Here is a 9162-nt window from a genome sequence, read left to right on the forward strand (position 1 = left end):
AAGGGATCCTTGATAAAAGTTGTCTTTAATTCCTGTGTGGCAAACTGAGCAGAGAGATGGTAACACCTCCTAAAATGTTTTATCTTATCACAGTAGAAAGTATTTGACTCCTGAGTGCACTTATCACTGTTTTCAAAGCAACATGATTTAAGATAAGACAGAAAGAATTCCATTCACACCAATGTGCAAAATATGCTCATCGTGAAATATAGTGTAAAATCCTATATATACCAATAGTGGGATAAAAAGACAGGAATGAAAGTTATACAAAGTTGCACATTTAGAATGAGGATAAGGCATTAATGAAAGTGAAAGGTCCAGTTATATTGTTCCAAATTACAAGCAATTTATAAACTGTACAGAAAGGCATCTATAATATATTACTATGAAATATATTAACATAGATTCACTTATTTATTACCCTGTCACATTTTTGATTTAAATACCTGACCATCTTTTCATTCTTGTATAAGTATACATTTAAAATTTTAAGTATAAATATTCTGATGGATATACTGTATGTCCCTTTTCGATTTTCTTCGTAAGTATTTACACACGGAGACACACACACACACACACACACACACTCCTTTTTCTCCTTAAAAGTTTTCAGTTTTTTTTTATTTTTTATTTTTACTTAACTTTAAATATTAGCATGTCATCATTCAGCCACCAGAGGGCACTGTCTCTCATTACATGTGTTTGCACAACCCTCATTGACCTGATGACCTCTGATCCAACACTGAGATCAGCCAGAAACAGTTAAGATCATTTAGACTATACTGGACATCCTCACCACAACATTGTGGTGTATGTAGGGAAATGCAGCAGCGCTGGTTCACACACACACAGCAGGCTTGTATCAAGATATATCTGACATGTGTGCAATATGCCAGAGGAGATTTGAGCTCACCTCAGCTGACATCTCCCTGGCTGGTCATGTATGGAACGAGATTGCACGGGCAGGCGGTGTGCAGGAGGAACAAATAAAAGGTTATCAGAGAAATCCAGTCATTGCGCGACAGTTAATTGTCAGTTCTGGTACGAAGCAGAGGCACTTCTTTTGCCTGCTGATAAGGTTGCACTCGTGCGGTCTGCTGAGCTGTTGCGTCTGCGCACGAGGTTAGATGAAGGAAAGAGAGGCTCTGGTTGCAGCAACATCCCTTAGGTGAGGGCTCTCTGGCTGCACTGTCTCACAACAGAGCAAGAAGAAAATCTACACCCTGTACTTTTCCACAGGCTTGTGTTTCTGGCCGCACATTCCTTTCTATAGATAATAAGCATTTATGACAAACAGCAGTTACATATATCATTCAGGTGTCTAAAGGTGAACCTGAAACAGTGCAGTTTTAGGACGTCCACACATGAAATGGTTCGACTAAGAAACAGGCCAAAGTGTATTCATATTATTCCAATATCTCAATCAAATGGCACTGATTTGTACTTGATAGGAGCCCAACCAATTTAGCACATTTAGTACATTTATACAGATTATATAGATTTGATTTGTTTAAAATATAAAGTGATAATTACCAGTTGAGGCTGTAGTTCCCTTCAGGAAGTGTTTTAGCCTCTTTCAGCTCATTGGTTTGGTTTGGGCCTCTCTCTGTAACTGCATTGTTTCCAGACACAGTGTGGATCTGTTATCAGCAGAAAAAAAGCTCAGTTAAAGTTAAAGTTAGTTAAAACCCACTGTACGCTACCTGTCCCACACCAAATGACAAGTGAAACTGGATGAACACAGTGGAGCACTTAGTTGCTGAAGAGACAGATATTACCCACTGGAGATGGTGGAGGCTAAAAACAGAGCTAAAATGACAACAAGTATTGGACTTGTATTTGCCAGGTGCAGAGATATGATTCCAAATTAATGACAATGTTGTTCCATATCTGCTGCATGTGTACGTAGACAACTGTAACACATCTGCCACAAAAACTTTATAAGGAGATAATATGTTAGTGGTGTGTACAGCTCTGATGTGGACAAAAACTCAATTAATGCAGCTTTAAACTTAAAAATAAAACATTTAATTATTTTTTTTTTCTCTGAAGTAGAATAACATTATATATAATGAGACAAAGGTGAAATTTTAAAATAATGATCAAAGAAAATCTTAAAGAATAATTTCACCTCAGGCTATTTGTGCTACCTCTTGCCGTACACAACTGTGCGCTCAGTGACCAGGGTCACACCAGGACAGTTTCTCGGAATGACACTACGTGACTTCGTTAGGTTTTTGGGTGAGGCAGAGACAAGTCATGGGTACCAGATAAAGACAGACGCACAAACACACAAAGATACACACATACACACACTACAGAGTGGCCCCAGTGTACAAATACAATGGGGTAGATCTCAAAGGCATTTATTTCTGTCTGTGGGGGTATTAATACTTATGGGTGGTGCCCTCATATTATCAGAGATACTGCAGCTCTGAGCAGCACATGTGCACACTGATATACAGTGGCCCCTGTATGAAATGTAACTGTATGTTTTGCTAAGAATGCCCCTGGCATAATAAGGAGTGTTTTATTTTTGCGCCCCAGCTTGGGGTATGACTGTTCAGCTGGCACATAGCCGCCTGCAGGGGGATGTCAGTTGTGACTTTCCAGTAATAACAAGGGCGTGTTGTTTTCTGTGTGCATATCTTTTGTACATGTGAATGTGTGTGTGTGAGACAGAGAGAGAGAGAGAGAGAGCAAAAGAGACAGAGAGTTTTATTTCAAACTAAACACCCCAGTCACAATGAGAAGACAAAGCAGAAAACAATGCAATCGGATCAGTAATGTGAAGCTCATGCTATGTATTGAGTGTCTGTGTGTGTCTGTGTGTGTGCCTACAGGGCAAAAGAGAGAGGACCCTTTTTTCCTCTTTTCTATTGATTCTCTGCCCACTTATCTAGATTGGATGTTGGATGCCCTTTATGCAAGTCATCCAAATATCATTAGGGCTAAACCCACCATGTGGTTTTGGTTCAGAATGTGAGGAACGCATGCATGGCCCGTGGATGTTTCTCTACTCTCAGGCCCTCCATGGGGCAAAATAATACTCTCTGCTCTCACAGAGCTGAAGGTGGAGACAGAGAGAAAATACATAAATACAGAACAGCAATAAACCTGTGTTTTATGAGAGATTCTGAGATGTAGGACTCATGAGACACAGGACACTCCCTCATTTTTAACAGTAGCATGCAAGGATAGACTCAGTGCAGGGGCCACAAATCTTATTTTTTATTATTACAAAGTTCACATTTTACACATTTGTTAAGAATGAGACAAAGAAAAAATGTCCATTATAATGAAAGAAAAAAAATGCTGGAATGAAGTTTTTTTTTTTTCATCCCCTTCCTTCTGCGCTGGACATTGTTCCAAAAGGGAAAGAAAAACATCTTGGCTGTTCTTTTTTTTTTTTTTATTCTCTGTTGTTCTTGTGCCCTCCTTACTTTCCAGGCAAAAGGAAAAGAGGGCAGTGTGTGCATGAGTGTGTGTTTAAGGAAGTGTTCTCCTCGGAAAATAATGGCTGCAAAGTCGCATTAACAGCCAGACATTTCCTCCGTGTTTTCCCGTGCCCTATATTTATATTCTCAGCATGCACGCACACACACACACACTCACTCACTTCGCACACTCATACACAACATGCCTCTGTGTTTATTCACTTTTTAGCCACTTCAGTCATGTGGTTTCTATAATAGCCCTGATTTCATTATACATGAAGTTTAGGTGGAAAGTTGGAATAAGTGCTGATTTATTTCTAAAGGGTGCACAACAAGCACGGATTTAACTTCAATTGCAGTTTCCGTTCACAGTAGTATTTATAAGTTAATAAGTCAAAATTACCAACGAACCGTGCCCAGAACAAACATAACTCCCGTCATCTAAAACATACTCTTTTCACCCTTGTGTTACTGTAGCTATTTGTCTTAGCTCTTTTATTGTTTTCTCATTGTCATTTTTAATCATTTACTTATCCTCTGTTGCAAAGGTCAAAACTAAATTTACACAAATTGAATCGACTCAATTTGGTTAATTGGATTTAAAGCTATGCATGTTATATAATATTCATTTTTCTACCATTATGCAGACTTGCAGGGGCCCAGCAAGAGACCCATCTTCTTTCAGTCAGCTGAAAGGCATGGATCTAATGAGTATTTTGATCTCTTGAAAGGTTGAAAATGTCACATGCTAATATTTTGGTTGGACTTCAAAGTCAATTCATTATGTTGTGCAGCTCAAGGACGCTCATGAAAGGTCACCGGTTTCATTCTCAGGAAGTAGGACTGGGGAAATCTGACAGTGAAAGTGAACAAACTGCTGCTGTTGTGCTCGTGAGCCAAGCATTTAAAGTCTGAGCGTCTGCAACACTGGAACAGTTTGCACCAGACTTAAATACAGTATGTGTGTATCTGCGTGCACAGCTTTTTTTTCCCCAGTTTTTTTCTGAATAGATAATGGTCAGGAAAAGGATCTGTCCTAATCAGAACAAAATTAACAAACTGACTAATATTTCTGAGTTTAGGTAAAATCCTTCAAGTGAAAAACAGACTCCTTTAAATGTAGTGACGCACACACAGGTTTCAGTTGATTTTTTCTTACTGGAGGAGCACACAGAGAGAATCGTCTCATTCCTGATGATTTTTCTCATCATTGTTCTCTACTGTTTGTTGTTTTCTGTCAGTTCAGGTGAGCTGGCTATTGAAATTAGTCCCTGTGGTAACAAGATGAGCTGTTACAGTGTCTGAGAACCAGAGCAAGTCTCACACCTTAAGTATTTGATGTTTAAAAGAAGGAGAGAAGGTTTTCAGAAAGTAATGAAACTGAGAGCAACTTTCTTAAATAAATGACTAAGAATTTTGGGGATTGGCAGCAAAGTTTATGATTCATACATCTTAAACCACTGATGTACCGCATATTTAACATGAGTCTCACCACACAGTGTCTTGAGCATGTAAGTGGTATTACAGTAAATACCTGACTTCATCCTCAATGCTTCAGTTTACTATTGTTTTTCAGTCTTTTCTGTACAAACATTTTCCTTACCCAAACCACAGGTCTGAGGGTAGATGGTGCTATACTGCATGTTGTACATACTGTAAAGTCCTTTGAGGTAAATTTGTGATTTGGGTTTATGTACATAAATTTGACTTTGCTTGCTCCCTGTTTACAATTAATATATGTCATGTCAGTTTTTCAGTTGATGGGAGTATCAGTTGGTCTCGCACTTTGATCCAACCTGAAACCTTTCAACAATATTTGATGGTTGATGACCAGATATCTGCAAACTGAAGACATTCCCATCCGCTAATTAGCAATTTGCAAATATTTGTATGCTAACAGGCTAAACCAAGAAGGTCAACAAGGTAATCGTTATACCTTCTATACATCAGCCTGTTAGCATTGTCATTGTCAGCATGTTAGCTCGTGACAGGAGCACATCTATGGAAATGGATGGACAGAATTGCCTTATTTCTGATGATTTTCTCAGCACTGTCTTCTGCTGTTTGTTGTTCCCTGTCAGTTTGTGTAAGCTGAGGGCTGAAAATAGTCCCTGTAGTGACAAAATGAGCTGTTACATGGTCTGAAAACAAACACAGCCTCATAACACACACACACAGAAACCAGATGACAGACTTAGTCTTAGGATCAGGAGTCAAAGAACAAACACTGAAATCATATCATGTATTCCATTAGTAGCAGTATGAAAATGTGTCTATATGCAGTGAATATATAAGTTTTAACATATGGGAGAATGGTAGCCACCCAACTAGTATGTGTTCATTACGTGGATGTGTGTGTATATGATCTTAAATGTCATTGTGTGGTGCTTGAGTCGAGTGTCTGTGGTTTCCTGAACATTTAACATCTCAGGCTTGACTCAGATCTCACAAACATACACGTAGAGAGCACAGAAAATATTGCCGTCAGATGAACCACATGATGAAACTAAGATGAGCATGTTTGTTGATAAAGTACAGGTTTCATATTATAAGTGTGCAACTAGGTGCTGGGTTTTTCTATAGTGGGTTGGTGGCTGTGGAAACCAGGTCACTTTCAGGGAAAGGGTAATGTTTTCCTGTGTGTGTGTATGTTGTGATGGTTGTGCTTACTTGTTGAGTAGATGTGTACCATGTGAGTGTATGTATACTGCGATGCTGATGTGTGGGCTGCCTCTAATATACATTGTGAAATACATTGCTAAGCTCATTGTCAGCCAGATACGGTTTGGATGTGTGTGTAAAGTGAGCAGGTCTATGGCTTGAAGTCATGTGTTCACGCCTCTGCAGCAGGGGCATTTTCACAGTAAAAACCACGGTGCTTCTGATCACAGCTGGAGGCAGGGGGACACCTGTCGCCCTCCTCATCAGCCCTGTGGTCACCCTGCCCTACATACAGCAGAGAGACAGAGAGGAAACACATCTAATATGGGGATGTCAGCAGAAGATAGCAGAAAATATTGCATCTAAAAAGTCAGTATTGCAAGACTTTAATGTAGAAAATCCATATAGTGAAGAAGGCATTCATTGCTGCTAGAAGCAAAATGCTGGGGAAAAAAACTGAAAATATATTCTTTTCCTTATTACAGTATTTATCTGTCATTCTTTTCCCTTACATCCACACCCCAGATATAAACTCTACTCTTCTAAAATTTCTTGCTTCCACACTTAAGCACACAGAGTGAAGATTTTATTTCAGTTTTAACTGCAATCTTTTTTTTACATATCAAAGAGCAAGAGGAGAAAATACTCTGCTGCTACTGTTCTCCAAAGATACTGGAGTCTCATTTTAAGTGACTCTGAAGCACTGACTTCAAATATTTGTCTGTCTGTCTGTGTGGTGTGTCTGTGTGTGTGTTTATGTGTGAGTGTGTGTGTGTTTGTGTTTGTGTGGTGTGTGAGAGCTTGTTTTGCTATATTCATGGGGTCCACAAACTATACTTATTGAGCTTTGTGCAGACCAAAATCCTGGACCTCATAATCTTAAATGGCTGCTTGAGGATTAGGGGTAGGATTGAGTTTAGTTTAATGGGCTAGTTAGAGTAAGGGGCTCAGGGCCACATGACAAGTCCCATCCACTTTTTTGAAATTCTTCTCAGTGCCATGGTCTACCCACTATGTTCTTCTTAGAACTCTGTGTCAGTGCTTCATTATCAAATCCTCTACACCATCTGGTCTGATTTGTCCAAGAGGTGTCCCCGCACCTAGCTGCAGCAGACCACTCAGATCTGTACATGACCGGGCGCCAGGTAGCGGAAGTCAGGGAGAGACTTGGCAACGTTAAGGTTAACGTTAGCAAGGAATTTATGTAGTAGACTGTTTTGACTGTCTATTTTGGCTAATGGTTTCTTAGTTTAATATGTTTGCTCCCTCGGATAAAATTGATTTCTGGACGTGGATCATTTGGGACCGGACCGCACAGAAAAAATAAATAATTATATTGTCTCGTGTTATTTATTATTGGAGCCTGCGGGGTGTTTTATTTTGAAAAATGACCGGAATCTCTACCTATCACATCCGTCTGTGCCTCCTGATACCGTTTTGACACACACCTGTCTGTCATGGCTGTGATGCGCAGCAAATTAAACTAGCAAGCTAACTAGCTAAAATGAGTTAAAAAAAAAACAAATGTCTGTGGAGCGCGTCTTTGAAAAGGGAAAAAGGCCCAATGATGAGACAGCAGAAAAGTCTAAGACTGTCAAGAAGAACAAAGCTGCATTTAATGGGAAATACCAACTTTAAAAAAAAGTCCAACTTAAAGTACGGCCTTATCGCGACAGGTGATTAACGTGCTCCAGGCCTCTCTACATAATGTGTGGCAACAGGCTTCAAATGAGGCAATGAAGCCTTCAGAACTGCCTCAACACTTAGAGACAAAGCATCCTGCATTACAAGACAAGTCTGAGCCCAAGTTCTTTGAAGAAAAAAAACCTGAACAAGAAGGACAGACGCAAGTCTTCAGGGCCACCACAGCAACAGGTGTAGCTGCACTGAGAACACCGTACTTCGTTGCTAACCGTGTTGCTAAGGCTAAGAAACCTTTCACTGTTGGTGAAGAGCTGATGCTGCCTGCTGCTGCGTTATGGTGAGTTGTGTTTAATATGCACTTTACGTTTGTCTGTGTGTTTGTTTTTATGCCGAATCTGTATTACGGTAACCCCACGAGTTTGCTATCTACACTTATCGGCTCTACTGTACAGTCAAATAAATATCTTGATGTACGATAACACCTCTTACAAGAGTGCAGCTTTGAGACACAGGTCTCACTCAGGTCTGCTGATGATTCTTAGTAGTAGAAATGACTGGAAGATGAATGTAGTTTATTGGAGGATGCAGGGGCACTTTGACTACAGCTGTCCTCTCTAGTTTGACTCACTGATCTAATTAGATCCAAGAAATTTGTTTGACAGAAATTATTATTATTATTATTATTATTAAAGATGGCACTTTAGTGAAATTGTTACCAAACAGTTGCTAATTCACACATCCAACTGGATACAAAGCAATGAGAGCCTTCATTTGGCGCATCAAACAATATACCTTACAACATTCACTCTCCTTCTAGCTCTGTTTTGATCTCCATCAACACCTGAAATTAATATATGGCTCATTAGCTGCTAAATGTTTCACTCTATTCACCAACCAGTTGCCAATTTTGCCTGTCTGCCATTTGGCGCTGGCCAGGTAGCATGTGGTGACTTTTTAGAGCTTTAAACTGCTGCCTGCTGTGGCCGAAAACCACATTGCTGAGAGCAGTGATAGTAAACCAGAACAGTAAAGTTACAGCCCAGACATCCAAGACAATCAGTTAAAAGAGAGTGAAATGCTGCACAGAGCAGAGGGGAACTTCAGATTTAGGTGGTAATTCTCTGTGGGTTCATCTCTATGACTGACTGAAACAACCTCAGATATCAGCATCCTGTTATACTTAAAACCATGCATGATCAGGGTACCCTGGTAGCTCATTTGGTACAGAGCATACCACATATAAAGGCCATTTTCCATCTGTGCTAGCTTCAGTTGTAATAGGTTGTCTCTCTTTAGTACTTGGACTGACTTCTTGTCACGTTCCTCGAGCCAGTTTGTGATAACAGCCTATTGCATTCTACTTACTTTTCACAAGCAAGTGACACAGTTACAGTGAGAACATGTTTAACACCTCAAGTAT

The sequence above is a fragment of the Lates calcarifer genome, linkage group LG12 (assembly GCF_001640805.2).
Source record: "Lates calcarifer isolate ASB-BC8 linkage group LG12, TLL_Latcal_v3, whole genome shotgun sequence".
In the NCBI taxonomy this organism is placed as follows: domain Eukaryota; kingdom Metazoa; phylum Chordata; class Actinopteri; family Centropomidae; genus Lates; species Lates calcarifer.